The sequence below is a fragment of the Brassica napus genome, chromosome C1, assembly GCF_020379485.1.
Source record: "Brassica napus cultivar Da-Ae chromosome C1, Da-Ae, whole genome shotgun sequence".
Classification (NCBI taxonomy): Eukaryota; Viridiplantae; Streptophyta; class Magnoliopsida; order Brassicales; family Brassicaceae; genus Brassica; species Brassica napus.
In genome coordinates this window covers 39,286,487-39,303,138 of record NC_063444.1, presented here as the reverse complement: position 1 = coordinate 39,303,138, position 16,652 = coordinate 39,286,487, and the positions used below count along the sequence as shown (strand labels likewise).

The window sequence follows — 16,652 nt, the reverse complement described above, 5'->3', positions numbered from 1 at the left end:
ACCGGAGGTTGCTCTAGACCCGGAGGTCGTTTTGAATCTGGAGGTTTCTCTTGGACCCGGAGGTCGTTTTGAACCCGGGGTTATATAAGAACCTGGAGGTTTACCTTTTCAGGCCCTGAGATCTTTTTAGGACCCGTAGACTGAATGGGGACCCGAAGGTTCTTAATAACCTGGGGGTTCTGATCTAATAACCCTGAGGTTATCTTTAGACCCGGAGTTCGTAAGAACCCAAAATAATTGGTTTTGCAGGGACCGTACTCCGCCTTCCTAGGCAAGACTACTCCCGGTACCTGTTCGGATTTCGTATTTTGCCGCTCGAAAGCTAGTCACTATCGAGTTCCTATGTTGTATTCTACTTATGCAGGAAGTCACTGTCAGGCTTAGAGGGTGCTGGTGTGGTTGTTATGACCCAAGTGTCAGGCTTACGCTGCTTTCCACGTCTGGAGAAGCGGAATTTAGATTGCTCCCTGTATTTCACAGTACTTTTGCAATGAGTATATACCATGTGTTCCATGTATCGTGTAGCTCGTAGCGTTTTAATACATGTACTTTTCACATTGGTACTCTGGGAACCCCGATGTGCCTTAGGCTGCACAAGGGTTTTAGGTAGTTTTGACAGCATGCTCAGGCTTGCGCAGACCCATTCCTGCTTTATGTCTCATACCCATTATCGCTCCCTGTACAAACTTTGAGTTTGAATACTGTACTTTTGCGTTTGTATTTAATATGCTCCCTGCCTGAGAGTAAGCGTGTAAGCTCCTCAGGCAGTACCTTGCATTATATGTAATATGCTCCCTGCCTGAGAGTAGGCGTGTAAGCTCCTCAGGCAGTACCTTGCATTATATGTAATATGCTCCCTGCCTGAGAGTGAGCGTGTAAGCTCCTCAGGCAGTACCTTTGCATTATATGTAATATATTCCCTGCCTGAGAGTAAGCGTGTAAGCTCCTCAGGCAGTAACTTTGAATTATATGTAATATGCTCCCTACCTGAGAGTAACCGTGTATGCTCCTCAGGCAGTACCTTGCATTATACGTACTTCGTATCCCTCATGGGAGTAGTCTCTTGAGCAGGAGTACTATATTTGACCGCATACTATGGCTTGTGCTAGCCCATTCCTGCGATTGTCAAATATTTTCCATACCTCATATGGGCGGGTTTCCACTTATGCGCAAGATCATAGGATCTAGTAATCCCTTTTATTTATCTGGAGGCAGGGATGGATGCAGGGGTCGGTGTCGGAGCTTCTCTCAACAGGAACTTGGAGGCCGGTGTCCTGCCCGAGGCCTAGATGATTATTCCCAACCAGTTTACCCCTTATTTCTCGATTTCGTCCTCGAATTCACGGAATAACCTGTGCACTAAAGTCAACCGTAGTTGCTCATTCTCAGCAGGCTTCCCCTGGACAGGTCATCGCTCCAGTAATCCTTCTTTCCCAGGTTCTTCTTAGGTCTGTACCGTGTTCGGACCTGGAGGAGAACAAATTTCCCCGGGACAGACCGGGGTCTAGTAGATGTTTCCGGGTTTAAGGGGGCTCGTGGCCTGAAGTAGTTCTCTCTGGTTGGCGCGAGACCTGATGGAGAAACGCTCGATGCTTCAGTGGGCATCAACACCGGCTTGTCGATGGCAGGTCCTTTGGGCTTACCGTGAACAGGACGTCGCTCTGAAGTCTCCTTTTCTGGCTTCTTTTTTGGCATGGGCCGTGTTTGAATCTGGAGGAGAGTCGATTTCCCCGAGATAGACAGGGGTCTAATGGATATTCCCAGGCATGTGGCTTGTTTAGGTCGATTGACCTAGGGAGATTCAGGATCCTAGCCTTGAATGTCGATGGATGGCAAGAATCATAGGTTTAGATGGTGAAGCTCACTTGTATAAGTTGAAATCTGCTGTAGGTGATCTGTTGCCCCGCTCGGAAGTAGGAATTCTTGATCTTGAATTCGCATTGCAGTGATAAGCGAGATCTGTCTTCCTGGCGTAGGACCTCGCTGGCGCATAGCCACATATTTACTAGATCCGAATGGCGCATGACCGTGGCAAGGAAACAAATTATCGACTTACTTCTTGTTTATGTGCCCCCATGATTGGATATCGGCTGGAGAATGATCTTCTGAAGAACATACGCCCTGACTCTAGGATGGAGAAGTTCTGTACTAGGTAGTAGTAGAGTGAAGACCGCGATTTTTCTCATTCCTTCTTCGGGAGGAACGAGACCCTTTGTTGAGGTGTGGAGGCCGATTCTTCGTCGTACTACCCTGAGGTAGCGATGTACATTGTTTAGGAACTCTTAGTCCCTGATGATTCTTCTCTAGAATCTAAGGCTCTTAAGGGCTTCATGTTCTGATCCTGTTGGACCTGTAGATATTGCACCCCGAGGGGAATATTTGTTTTGCTGTCTCGAACCCAGAGTCTTTATTGACTTAATACAACATCGCACTCTGTCCTCCGGAGATGGATCACTATCGATGTCGATTAGACGTGGGCTGTTGTCGAGATAGCACATGTTGCCTTCTGTGGAACCGTTCGGAGTGCCTTCAAGATCTATAGGACAACTTCGTGGTAATAGAACTTTGGTGGGACGTGTGGTCCTACAGTTTCGGGTACTCTTAGCTAGTCTCAAGTCTTTCCCTTTTGTTATCTTGGATGTATACTCTTGAAATCCGGTGATTACGGAAATATCCTCCTGAGGCCCGGTGGTTTTGGAATTTATCCTCCTGGAACCCGAAGATTTTGGGGTAGAACCTTCCGAGACATGGAGGTTCCCAGATGCTGGTGAGTTTCTCCGTCTGCCTTACCAATGACCTTTGCACCTCTGGCGTATGGAGCAATATGTTTGATCTTTGCACCAGGACGGCACTCCCTGTGTGCTTCTGTTCTTTCAGGTAAAGCAACAGTACTTCTCCGTCCCTGGGCTTGGAGAGTATGGGTTGACATGGTCTCACGTGATTTTTGACCTACATTGGTCCATATGCAGGGATTGACCTGGGTTTGGAGTCGGAATCTGTTGTTTGGATAGCAGGGGTTGGCGTATTCTATCACGTACCAGGAGATGATTGATCATCCACGAATATTGATTTTCTCATATTCCTTAGATTTCCTTCTTTGCAGGCGTCGTTTGATGACTCGTTCTAGCTGCTCTCTGCCCCTGCTTGGGTGAGCCACTCTCAGCGTTTCACGATGTCTTTTAACGTCCAGGCTGCTCTCTGCTTCCCCTTGGGTACATGGCCAGGAAAAGCGGTAGTAACGTGGTCGGAAGCTGGGATCCGGAACCTGGAAGCTGGGATCCGGAACCTGGAAGCTGGAACCCGGAACCCAGAAGCTGGGATCCGGAACCTGGAAGCTGGAACCCGGAACCCAGAGGTTTGGCTTTTCCTTTTGGATGAATAGTAACATGAACATGTGTTCTCCGGCTTCTTTTACTCCCATTTGCTCTAAATGAGTAGGGTATGAAGACCAGCACTCCTTGATGTAGTATTAGCATTTTCCCTGGCTCCTTTGCAGGAGGTAGAGCAGCAGTGTTCTCGGCATTTAGGTAGGGTTTCTTCGCGGAACAACTCCAACGGAATTCGACGAGTACTCAAAGGCGTTCTATCAATCTAGCTATCAGGCTTATCTAGGATTCCACTACCACTTAGATTCTAGAACCTAAAGAGAAAGATGGTTCTCCAGTTACCTTTTAGTGTTTGCCTGGTATGCCTGTAGTATTTCCAGGAGTTCTTCTTCTGAATCCTCCTGTCTGGAAGCATTGATGGCGTCTAGGGCTTGCTATGTTGCTGCCAGTTGACTACCCACTGATATTGATGTTGGTGATGATTGCTCACGTTGGGCCCACAGGGCTAAAGGCTTGATATGTAGTTAAGACCCGGAACCAGCGGGAACCAAAGATTGTAGAGGTCGGCTTTGAGGATGGGACCTGGAACCGGCAGGAACCGAAGACTGTAGAGGTCTGACTTATGGTTTAGGCCCAGGACCAGCAGGGACTAGCAGGAACTAGTAGGTAATCCCTTATTGGATCTTGCTACTGATGTTAGCCTGGTGCTATCCTCCCTTGGAGAGGAGTTTCCAGCCGGGTGAACCATGGATCTGGTGAGAAAAAGTTGTTTCTTGCCCCCAGGTGGCTGGGGTTAAGAGATTTTGCAGGAATAGATGTAATGTCTCTTCCGCCTATCACATTATCACGTAGTTTAAAACTGCCTCTCCTTCTAGTGCCAAACTGTTAGGGTATTTTTGTGTACAAGCGATCCGTGCTCAGCTCTACGGAATGATAGGAGGAAGGAGACATGTCGTTGAGTGTATTCTCCTGCTTCGATAGTTGATAAACCAGGAGATCCTGCTCTTAGGATACTGCCATATGGGTATGGGCCAGTATACGTCGTCGGTGCCTTAGTAGCATCAGGGGAAATTGGTCGTTAGGCGGGGGCCGCCTACCGATAGTGAAGATCGCATGGTCTTCTTGATCTATGATCGACGGTTCCGACTACCAGGGTCGGTCCTTGGGTGCCTCCTGATATGTAGTTGATGGTTCCGACTACCAGTGGGCGGTCCCTGAGAGTCTAGGTGAGGAACTGTGGACGGTGTTTGGGTTTATAGATGCATCCTTCAGTGGGGATTGCCTACGTACCCTTTAGTGAGGGATCAAGCCGTTCGTAGTTCATGTATATGGAGGCATAGAGCCTAGATGGAGGTGCGTAGCCTAATGGAGGAATGTGGCCTAGGGAGCACAGAGCTCTAGTGGGCACATGGCCTAATGGGCATGTAGCCTTGGGAGCACGGGGCTCTACTGGGCACATGGCGTAATGGGCACGTCGCCTAGGTGAGGAACTGTGGAACGTGTTTGGGTTTATAGCTGCATCCTTCAGTGGGGATTGCCTACGTACCCTTCAGTGAGGGATCAAGCCGTTCGTAGTTCATGTATATGGAGGCATAGAGCCTAGATGGAGGTGCGTAGCCTAATGGAGGAATGTGGCCTAGGGAGCACGGAGCTCTAGTTGGCACATGGCCTAATGCGCATGTAGCCTTGGGAGCATGGGGCTCTATTGGGCACATGGCGTAATGGGCACGTAGCCTAGGGAGCATGGGGATATAGTGGGCACATGGCCTAATGGGCACGTAGCCTTGGGAGCATGGGGCTCTAGTGGCCACATGGCCTAATGGGCACGTATCCTTGGGAGCACATAACTCTGTAGTTGGTAGAAGTCATCTGTTTTAGAGGGCACATGGCCAGAACAGATGGTAGACCTGTCGATATGCTGCAGTGAGCATAATGTCTCGGTATGCTTCAGTGAGCATGGAGGGACCCTGCTGATGAGCTGGAGATCGTGGCCTGAGCCAGTAAGTAGAGTTGTAGACGTGCTGCAGTGAGTATATATCTTCCCCTGGTCGGTAGTAACCGCCGGAGTCAGCCTATCATAGGCGTGTCGAAGAAGAAGGTCTTCTAGGTATGGAATCTTGCCTTGGCAGCTGTGGAATTGTGAGCTCTGGTCACGGACGTCTCGGATCCCTTTCTTTAGGTTTAGAAACCTATATTTATAGTGGAGGTCGTGCCTCCCTCTTAGGATTTGGAAATATTCATTATATCCTTAGATAATAGAATATTCCTTTTTTCTTAAGGGATGTCATATGTATTGAAATACTTCCTCTTTTTCTCGGATCTAGGGAGACTCCTTCTTGTCCAAGTTGGTACCTTATTAAAGGAAGATTTCCTTTTATCATAAGGCAGGATAAATCACTCTGCTTGGAAGCCGGAGGCAGGACCCATACCTGGAGGCAGGGACCCAGACCCGGGGGTAGGAACCCAGACCCGTGGGTAGGAACCCAGACCCGGGGGTAGGAACCCAGAACCTGGGGGCAGGAACCCGAAACCTGGAGGCAAGAATCCGGAAGCTGGAGTAATCTATTGATATCTTTCATATTTCCATTGTCTTATCCATTCACCCATGTGCATTTTGATCATATAGACTAGGATTTAGCCACGTTTAGGTTGCATTTTGCATACATGAGTCTTTATCAGGTGTTGGAGTACCACATGGAGTTGTTGGAGGCATTTGGGTGCATTTGGAGCTCAACAAAAGTGTTTAAAGCGATCAACGGACGAGCAGCGCACCAGAGCGACGCCGTGAAGTCGCTGTGACACACATCCCGGAGCGACCTGGCCAGAGCGACATGGAGAGGTCGCTCGCGTTTCTATCGTGAGACACCCCTCTCATAGCAACTTGCCAGAGCGACGCTCCGAGGTCGCTCACGTTTCCATGGCGAGACGACACAAAACGAAGCCCGGAGCGACCTCTCAGAGCAACCCACTGAGGTCGCTCCCGAAGGCTGGAGCGACTTGTCGGAGCGACATGCCGAGGTCGCTCCGCGTCTATTTGCCTGTCGAACTCATGTTTTCTAAGGGCCTTTTGTTCATTTCATTATGCACATTTTTACTTTTCTAAACCTATGTTTTAAGGATTTTTTGGTAGCCACCAGGCAGATTATCTTTTGTTCTTAAGAAAAAACCTTTGGAAAGTTCATCTCTTGAATCATTTTTGTTCATCTAGTTATTGCAATTCTGTGTTTCCAGTTCATTGTTGTATCCCTCTGTATGATTAATCTGAAATCCAAAATGGTTTAAGAGGAATCATGAAGAGTAGTGAGTAATCACCATTTGAATTCATGGGTTAGGAAGATTAAGGGTGATTAGGTTAGAGCTAGGATGTTTTAGTGTAGATCATTCCAAAACCTTGCTAGTAGAGTAATCATAATGAATCTTCTGAGTTAGCTTCTCAAAAGTTGATCTTTAGGCATTTCCCACCCAAAAGGTGTTCGATGAAATGCCTGAAACAACTCTTCTAAGCTTTTAGCATATTTTGCCAAAGACATTTGTTGTTAGAAGTGCTAAGATAGCCTTAGACCTGTTAGTAATGATTGCTTCCATATTATTCAACCAAAGACATTTGTTGTTTGAAATGTGTTAGTAAATGAACATTTATCTAGACATAGAGTTTGTTTAGAATCGTGTCTAAGCTTAAGGTTGATAGTTTGATTGTTCGTCTGCCATCCTTAGTTCGAAACTTGATCACCCAAGGTCTAATTCCTATGCCCATGAGTTCTCATTTTCCTTAGTTAAGAAAGTCAACTCATTTACCGCTTTTATTATTCTGAAACTGAATCAGCTTTATTCATTAGCTTAGAAATCATTTGAAATCACTGGTTGCACTCAGATTGAGTGAGTACTTGCATTCTCATTGCTTCGAATTCCCTTAGAATTGGTTCAACAATCATTTATAATACAACATTTGTCTTAGCAGCCTTGAAAACTCCTAACATCAAATTGGCACCGTTGCCAAATTCTGAGTAGATTTGAGCATTGAGATTTAGTCACTTGCTTGAGACTAAGTCATTTTTATTTTCTTTTGTTACTGATTCTCTTTCTTCACCTCCCTTTAATCTGTAGGTGTATGAACTTGTGGAGCAGGGGTCCATCAAACCTAGTTCCAAGAGCAGCAGACATCAGAGCTTTAGAAAGAGAGTGTGCTAGAAAGAGTAGAGAAGAAGAGCAACAGGCTCAATTGCAGAGATTGGACACTGATATGGGTGACATACCTCAAAATGATGCGGGCGTCAACGGAGCTAACAATGTTCCACAAAACCAACAGCGAGCAGCTCGACCCATTGGCACTTACGACCGCCCCAACATTCATGGCCATAGATTGGGAATCCGAGCACCCGCTGTGGCAGCCAACAACTTTGAGATCAAGTCAGGACTCCTCAACGTGATAGAGAACAACAAATATCATGGCTTGGCTTTGGAGGACCCATTCGATCACTTGGACAGGTTCGACAGCTACTGTGGGTTGTCAAAAACCAATGGTGTGTCTGAGGATGCCTTAAAGCTGAAGTTATTCCCTTTCTCTTTGGGGGATAAGGTACGACAGTGGGAGAAGTCTCAACCAAGCGACTCTATCACCACTTGGGATGACTGCAAGAAAGCTTTCTTGGAGAAGTTCTTCTCTACTTCAAGAACTGCTAAGCTGAGAAATGAGATCTCCAGCTTTGAACAGAAATGCTTGGAAGGATTCAGTGAAGCCTAGGAGAGATTCAAAGGCTACCAAGCTCAATGCCCTCATCATGGATTCTCTAAGGAAAGCCTGCTGAGCACATTCTACAGAGGAGCTCTTCCTAAGTACAGAGCCTGATTGGATACAGCTAGCAATGGGTTCTTCTTGGGAAGAACAGAGGAGGATGCAGAGCAGCTGGTAGACAACATGGTCAAGAGTGATGCAGTCTACAGTGGAGACCACGACAGAGGCAGTAGAACAGATGACAAGTAGACGAGGAAGGAGTTAAAGGCTCTCCAGGATAAGATTGATATTCTCATTGCTGATAAGACCACCCAGGAGCAGCTGCACTTTGTTGGTAACCCAAACCAAGAAGCCACACCTGTTGTCCAGGAAGTTGATGGTTTGGAAGGGCAAGAAGAGCTGTGCTTCATCAACAACAATGGTAGCTGGTACAAGAAAGAGCCAAACTTTCAGTACAACAACTACCAACAGAGATCTTACCCCAACAACCAACAGAGTGGTTATCAGCCTAGATACAACCAGCAAGACAACTACCAACCTCAGCAAACCACTCCTCCTGGTTTCCACAACAAAGGACAACAACCTGCCCAACAACAACCTACTACTTCTACCTCTACTCCTCAAGTCAGCAGCACTGATGCCCTATTAAAACAAATCTTGGAGTCTCAGACAAGAAGTGAGAAGCATGTTGGCTATGAGTTGAAGAACCTTCACTCAAAGATTGATGGAAGCTACAATGAGCTCAACAGCAAGTTCAGAACCTTGGAGAACCAGTTTGCTTCCATGAACACTCAACAAAATCGCCAACAAGGTTCTTTACCTAGAAAATCTGAGCAAAACCCCAAGGAGACCACAAAAGCTATCACCCTCAGGAGTGGTAAGGAGTTACCTCAGAAAGCTCTCACCAAGGATGCTGAGAAACAAGGTGAGGGGGTTGCCATCAACATAGATGATGATATGGTGATTGTTGATGAGAAAATCAATGATGAAATCTTGGAGAAGATTGTGGAAGCAAAAGGTAAAGGAAAGGTTGGGGAAGAGAAGAAAACAGTGAAAGATGGTGAAGTTGTTGCTCCAGCAAGTGAGAATTCTTTTGTTCCTCCTCCCTATGAACCCAAACTACCATTCCCTGGTAGATTCAAGAGACAGCTGCTAGAGAAGTACAAAGCTCTATTTGAGAAGCAAATGAATGAAGTTCAAGTCACAATGCCCATCATTGATGCTTTCATGCTGATTCCTCAATATAGCAAGTTCCTGAAAGATATTGTAGCTGCAAAGAAGAAGGAGATGGAGGGCATGATGATTCTCACTCATGAGTGCAGTGCCATCATCCAGAAGCTTGTTGTTCCAAAGAAGCTAGAAGATCCAGGATGCTTCACATTACCTTGTGCTCTTGGACCTATGGTATTTGATAGATGTCTCTGCGATTTGGGAGCTAGTGTCAGCTTGATGCCTTTATTTGTTGCTAAGAAGCTTGGTTTCACTCAGTACAAGTAGTGTAGACTGTCTCTGGTATTGGCTGATCGTTCAGTGAAGTACCCTATGGGTATCTTGGCGGACCTCCCCATTATGGTTGGAAAATATGAGATCCCTACAGACTTTGTGGTGCTTGAGATGGGTGAGGAAGCTGCAGATCCATTAATCCTTGGAAGGCCTTTCTTAGCTACAGCAGGAGCAATTGTTAATGTGAAAGAGGGCAAGATTGATCTCCACTTGGGTAAAGGGCATGTTCTTCACTTTGACATCAAGGAGGTAATGAAGAAACCAACAGTTCAAGGGCAAGTTTTCTACATTGAAGAGATGGATGCCCTTGCTGATGAGCTCCTTGAAGAGTTGTCACTAGAAGACCCTCTACAGCATGCTTTGACGATAGAGAGGGAAGCTGAAGTGATTCAGAACCTGGAGAGTGCTGCCTATGGGATGATGTTGGATTCACACAGAAGATTTGGTAATAAGGATCGGTATGAGGAGCTGCCTCAAATTGTCCATCAGGAAGCCTCGGTCATTCAACAAGGGGACACCCATCAAGACGACTAGAGCGAGCTTAAGGCGCCTAAAGTGGAGCTTAAACCTCTCCCCAATGGTGTAAGGTATGCATTTCTTGGTCCTAGTGGAACTTATCCAGTCATTGTGAGTAGTGAACTTACTGAAACTGAGCTATCTGAACTTTTGAAAACACTTAAAAGATTTAGAAAAGCAATAGGTTACTCACTTGATGACATCAAGGGAATATCACCCTCTTTGTGTATGCATAGGATACATCTTGAGGATGAATCAATGACTTCTATCGAGCATTAAAGAAGGTTAAATCCTAACCTGAAGGATGTTGTAAAGAAAGACATTCTTAAACTCTTAGATGCTGGTGTTATCTACCCTATCTCAGATTCTAAATGGGTATCTCCTGTGTATGTTGTGCCAAAAAAGGGTGGTATAACTGTGATTAAAAATGACAAGGATGAATTGATACCAACAAGAACAGTCACTGGGCATAGAATGTGTATTGATTACCGAAAACTGAACTCTGCATCTAGAAAAGATCATTTTCCACTTCCATTTATTGATCAGATGCTTGAGAGACTTGCAAATCATCCATTCTATTGCTTTCTTGATGGATATTCAGGATTCTTCTAGATCCACATACATCCCAATGATCAGGAGAAAACAACATTCACATATCCTTATGGTACCTTCGCATATCGAAGAATGCCATTTGGTCTATGTAATGCTCCAGCCACCATTCAAAGGTGCATGATGTCGATCTTTTCTGATCTGATTGAGTATGTTGTGGAGGTGTTAATGGATGATTTCTCTGTCTATGGATCTTCGTTTTCTGCTTGTTTGTCAAATTTGTGCAGGGTCCTACAGAGATGTGAAGACACCAACCTTGTGCTGAACTGGGAGAAGTGTCACTTCATGGTCAAAGAAGGGATTGTGCTGGGACACAAGATATCAGAGAAGGGGATTGAGGTGGATAAGGCTAAGATCGATGTCATGGTTGGTTTGCCCCCACCGAAAACAGTGAAAGACATCAGAAGTTTTCTTGGTCATGCTGGATTCTACAGGAGATTCATCAAGGACTTCTCCATGATCACTAGACCATTGACCAGGCTGCTGTGCAAAGAAGCCACCTTCAGCTTTGATGTGGAGTGTCTAGAAGCCTTCAAGAAGCTGAAAGGTGAACTCATCAGTGCTCCAATTGTCCAGCCAACTAATTGGGATCTCCCCTTTGGGATCATGTGTGATGCTAGTGATTATGCTGTGGGAGCTGTTTTGGGGCAGAAGAAAGATGGCAGATGGCAAAAAGAGGCAAAGTCAAGCTAGAGACTTAAAACAAGCTCACTTAGGAGGAAGTCCCATGCGTATCCTTGTACATATTGCATTGGTATTTTCATTTTCATCATATTTCATAAAAAAAAAGGGGGAAAGTGTTGAAGTAGTGTTCAGGTGGTTCATCAATCCGGTCAAGGCAAAGAATCGAGCGTGGGAGCGAGGTTCCGCAGCGACGCCACGAGGTCGCTCCAGCTGGGAGCGACGTGATCAGAGCGACTGGTCCAAGTCGCTCGAATTTTCGGTGTCCGGAGCTCAAGAGTCGCTCTCGGAGCGACGTCTCGCAGCGACCACGTGAGGTCGCTCGCGTTTCCGGTGACTGGGAGCGACTAGATCAAAGCGACTCGGCTAAGTCACTCGCATTTCTGTCTCCGGGGCTTGAGAATCGCTCTCGGAGCGACGTCTCGCAGCGACCACGTGAGGTCGCTCGCAATTATGTCGATCAGAGCGACGTCTTCAGAGCGACACCTCCGAGTCGCTCGCCCTTTCGTCGACACACGACGCGAGAAAATGACCCGGGAGCGACTTCTCGCAGCGACACCCTCAAGTCGCTCCCGAGCCAGTCCAGGTAAGTCCCTCTTCGATTTTGTCCGGTTTAATTCAAGTTAACAAGCCCTAAACCTAACCGGACGACCCTAGACCTACCCAGACCCACGACCTTCATCTCTTTCACTCTCCCTTCCTCTCACAAACACTCATACTCTCTCAAACAAACCCACACCAAAAATCTCGTAACTTTCTCAATTTTCACCCAAATCTCCTAGTTCTTGTTTCTAAATCCAAGCTTTCGCCCCTGTAGTCTATTCCTCACCACCCATTCCCCATTTCCTTTCATCCAAAGCAAGGTATTGTGTTTTTAAATTCAAACTCGTAGGTCCATGAACCCTAGAATTTGAAAATCAAAATTTGGTCATTTTCTTGCTTGATTGTGGTAAAATAGACTAGGGAAAGCTTATATATTAAGTTGGGCTGTTGAATTGATGGTGGAATTGAGCTTAATTTGAACTTTGGCAAAATTAGGGTTCATGGATTTGGGGCTTTTCGAAATTGATCCTAATTGAGTGTGTTTAATGGGTGAGTTAGTATGTTAAGGTGTTGAAAGGTTTGATTAGAGAACCCTCTCATTCTAGAATTATTTTGATTATTGAATTTTACTTGTCTTGTAATTTTCACATGATGAAAAGATTGAGAATTGTGATTTTTTACGTTGCCTCTTGAAGTTTACATTTGCAAAGTCAATCCACTTATCCCTTTCCAAGTTTTGTATTTCTCAGGTACAATGGTTAAGAAAACTAAGGGAAAGTCGGATGCAAAGAGGCAAGAACCTGAGAGACAAGAGTCTTCGTTGAGAGGAAAGGCTTTAGCCTCGGAACAAGCTGGTTCTGGGACACAAAGGACTTCTCGACAGTAAACATTGGCTGCAAAGAAGGCAAAGGAGCAAGAGAAGAGGGCAGGCAAGAGTATAGCAGTTGCCACAGATGAGGAGAGTGGCGATGAAAGTGTAGATGAGCGGGCTCCTACAAAGAGGGCCAAAATGTCCAAGGGGAAGGAGGTTGCTGATGATAGAGACGGGGCGAAAACTCCATCTGAGGAAGAGCTGTATCATCATTTGCTGAATGGGGTAACTTGGACTCCAACCAGATTCGCTGACCTTGATTTGCTGAAGGAGGTGGGTCTCGATTCTGATATTGAGGCAATGCTGGGGCACCTGAAGATGCCCAAACTCCTCACCATGGCCTACCCTGCCTACCGGGATGTCTCCTGTTAGTTCTTGTCTTCCCTTGAGGTCACTTACCATGACGCTCCGCACGTGAGGCAAGGATGGGGCAAAATAAAGTTCATGGTCAATGGGAGAGAGTACAACATGAACTTCAAAGACATTGGGAGAGTCATGGGTTTCCAAGACTTGGCAGACTACTCCCTTCCCAAATGTGAAAACCTCCCCACTCAGCTTTGGAAGTTAATCACTGGAAACAAGCACTCTACTGGGGCTGACAAGAACTCACATATTCGACACCCGTCTATACGCTACCTCCATAGGATGCTCGTCCATGCATTCTACCCACAGAAGCAAGCTTGTAATGTCACCGAGGAAGAAATGCGACTGCTCTGCCCGGCTATCCGCCCCTACGCCCAACCTGGAACGTTGCCCCTTCCAAGCAACGACATCTATGCTTCCTTCGGGATGGTCATCTTCTTCGTGAATCGTCTCGAGCACTACAGAGACTGGGCATGGTACACAACTGATTCGCAACCAAAGGTTGGGATAGGCGGGATGATCACACCACAGCTCCAATTTCTGAATGTTTCCTTGGGAAAAGACGCAGCAAGGCCTAAGTTCATCGATGGCACTTACTTGAGGATTGCCACCTATTTCAGTGGGATGTATGGGAAGGACTACGTCTACCACTACTACTTGCAGGGCAAGCCGGTCGAAGTGGTTCTTTCAAACCAGAACCTGATGAGATTAGAGAGACCTGGAGCTATCAGCTTCAACATATCCCAGGAAAACTTTCTTGGAGAACACGGGTCTCTCGGTCTCATTGCTCCACCAAGGAAAAGAAGTGTTCCGACGAAACATTACGAACCTCCTAGGGAAGCATCTGTACCCGTCTACGGACCTCTGCGCTACTACTTCAAGCCACATGATGGGGTTCTTCCTCCTGGTGCGCTTCGTGACGCTCATGAGCATATTGGTCGACTTCAGAGATGGAACAAGGCACAAGACAAGACAATAGAAAAGCTGAAGGACAAGTGCAAGGCGCTGAGCAAGACGGTGAAGAAGCAAGCAAAGACTTCAGCCAAGTTCATGAAAAAAACTGGCCGATGTCTTGACTAGAGGAGGCATAGCTGGATGTAGCTCAGCGGACTTCGCTTTCGCGAACACATCAGTACCCCAGCCCCCACCTCAGCCCACTGATCTTGGTTTCCCACTCACTGATAGAGAGCTCCAGCGAAAATGGAGGAACCCACCCACTCAGCCTTCCACCTCTGGAAACAAGTCTCCATCCCTAGCCTCTTCAGAAAGTGAGGCCGAGATTGAAAAGGTTCAGAGCCAACAATGGTATGGAGACTACAGCTCAGGACATGGAGGTTACTACACCACGTTCCCACCGGACGACGACGATGCTGGGGCATCTGCCCCCACTCACTATCCTTGAAGGTACTTCTCTACTTTCCCTTGTATATACCATTTCGTTTTTGCATATTAGTTTTCTCTTTTTGGGTATCTCTCTCTCCTTGACAACACAGAGACTGTGTCATTTAAGTTTGGGGGAGGTACCAAGTATTTGATTATGTTTGCTTTGATGTTGTTTCATTAAGTCATGCATTGCATACCTATTAGCATAAAAAAAATTTGAAAAAATTTGAAAAACACAAAAAAATCATTTAGTTTGCATCATTTGCATTTCTAGGAGAGTCTAGAGCATATAGGTTGCATTTACTTGCATTGTGAGCAATGATTTGAAATGCCTTGTAAAGAACATTACTTTGCACCTGAGTAGCTTATGCACCTCTCAAAAAGACTTGTATGCTTCGAGCCTTGAAAACTCTTCATGAAACTTGTTGATTGCTGAAACTCAACCTTTGAAGCCAACTACAACCTTATTTGAACTGAACGAACTTAATGCTTCTTGCTTATGGTCCCTTGTGTACTGAGTCATGGATATACACACTTGAGTTGTCACATCCTTTATGCCAATCTTTTTGACAAACTCGAGTGGTACACCATTCCCAAAACCCTTCCCTCCTTTTGAGCTTTCATTATTTGATGAGTGAGGCTTTTTTCGGAAAGCCTTACATGTGCATAATGTTGAGAGTATCGGGAACGACAATGCTTGGTCTTCATTCTTTCTAGATTAGGCACTCTATTGTCTAGCTATAGCTGGGGGTGAGTGTTGTGACTATGGTTTGGAAGCATGAAAAGTTCGAAGGAAAAAATAGACTCTTTGTGTTTAAATGGATAATCTTATTGGAATTAATAGATAAACGTCTAGCTCGAGTTTATGAAAAGTCTTGGCCCTAAAAAAAAAAAAAAAAAAAGAATATAAAAGAGAAAAAGAAAAAAGGAAAAAAATATATAAAGAAAAAGAGAAAAAGAAAGAAAATGGGGCTAGCAAAGTTGTTTAGAGCTAACATTTGTTTAGAAGTTTGAGAAAATCTTTTATAGATTTCAAAGAAAAAGAGTTTTATGTGCCAAGTGTTCTTGAGATCTTTTGGTGAGAGATGGGAGTTGGGTTTGACATTGGGAAGTGATTGTGTAATTTGTATGTTTGGGAAAATGGTAGAACAATGGAGATTGAACATTGTATGCATGAGTTGGTCCATTTCTTAGATATATTATGTGCAATGTCAAGGCTACTTGTTTTGAGAGTAAACCACTTTAAAAGATCATGAATTTTGAACCTCTTGACCCACTTGAATAAAAGTCTTCCCTTACTCAACCAAATGATTTGGACCAATTGACCATTTGCAAGAATTCACTTAATGTTTTATGCTTAATGAATGTGAGAGTTGGTTGATTTGAATGTGTGGAAGCTTGATGATGAGTATAAGTGCAAAAGGAGTTGAGATAGGCCTAGAGAAGCTAGAGTCTAATAAGAAAGTGTGCTCATGTTGGATTAGATGTTGAATTGAGTGCTAGTTGTGTTTCTTTTGGCTATGAGCTCCCACCTTCAAACCTCTGTCCCTATGAGTTCTAGAAATTTCACTTGTGGACAAGTAAAAGAACAAGTTTGGGGGAGTTGATATCTTGCATATTTCCATTGTCTTATTCATTCACCCATGTGCATTTTGATCATATAGACTAGGATTTAGCCACGTTTAGGTTGCATTTGGCATACATGAGTCTTTATCAGGTGTTGGAGTACCACATGGAGTTCTTGGAGGCATTTGGGTGCATTTGGAGCTCAAAAGAAGTGTTTAAAGCGATCAACGGACGAGCAGCGCACCAGAGCGACCTCACCGGAGCGACGCCGTGAAGTCGCTGTGACACACATCCCGGAGCGACCTGGCCAGAGCGACATGGAGAGGTCACTCGCGTTTTTATCGTGAGACACCCCTCTCATAGCAACTTGCCAGAGCGACGCTCCGAGGTCGCTCGCGTTTCCATGGCGAGACGACACAAAACGAAGCCCGGAGCGACCTCTCAGAGCAACCCACTGAGGTAGCTCCCGAAGGCCGGAGCTTCTTGTCGGAGCGACATGCCGAGGTCGCTCCGCGTCTATTTGCCTGTCGAACTCATGTTTTCCAAGGGCCTTTTGGTC

General features: G+C 45.6%; 1 non-coding gene across 1 annotated transcript; it reads right to left on the bottom strand.

The window, feature by feature from the left end:
• Window positions 1-8,004: 8,004 nt before the first annotated feature.
• Window positions 8,005-8,111, bottom strand: LOC125581024. The gene has a single exon (XR_007318735.1). It is a non-coding gene; the product is annotated as a small nucleolar RNA R71 (small nucleolar RNA).
• Window positions 8,112-16,652: the final 8,541 nt, after the last annotated feature.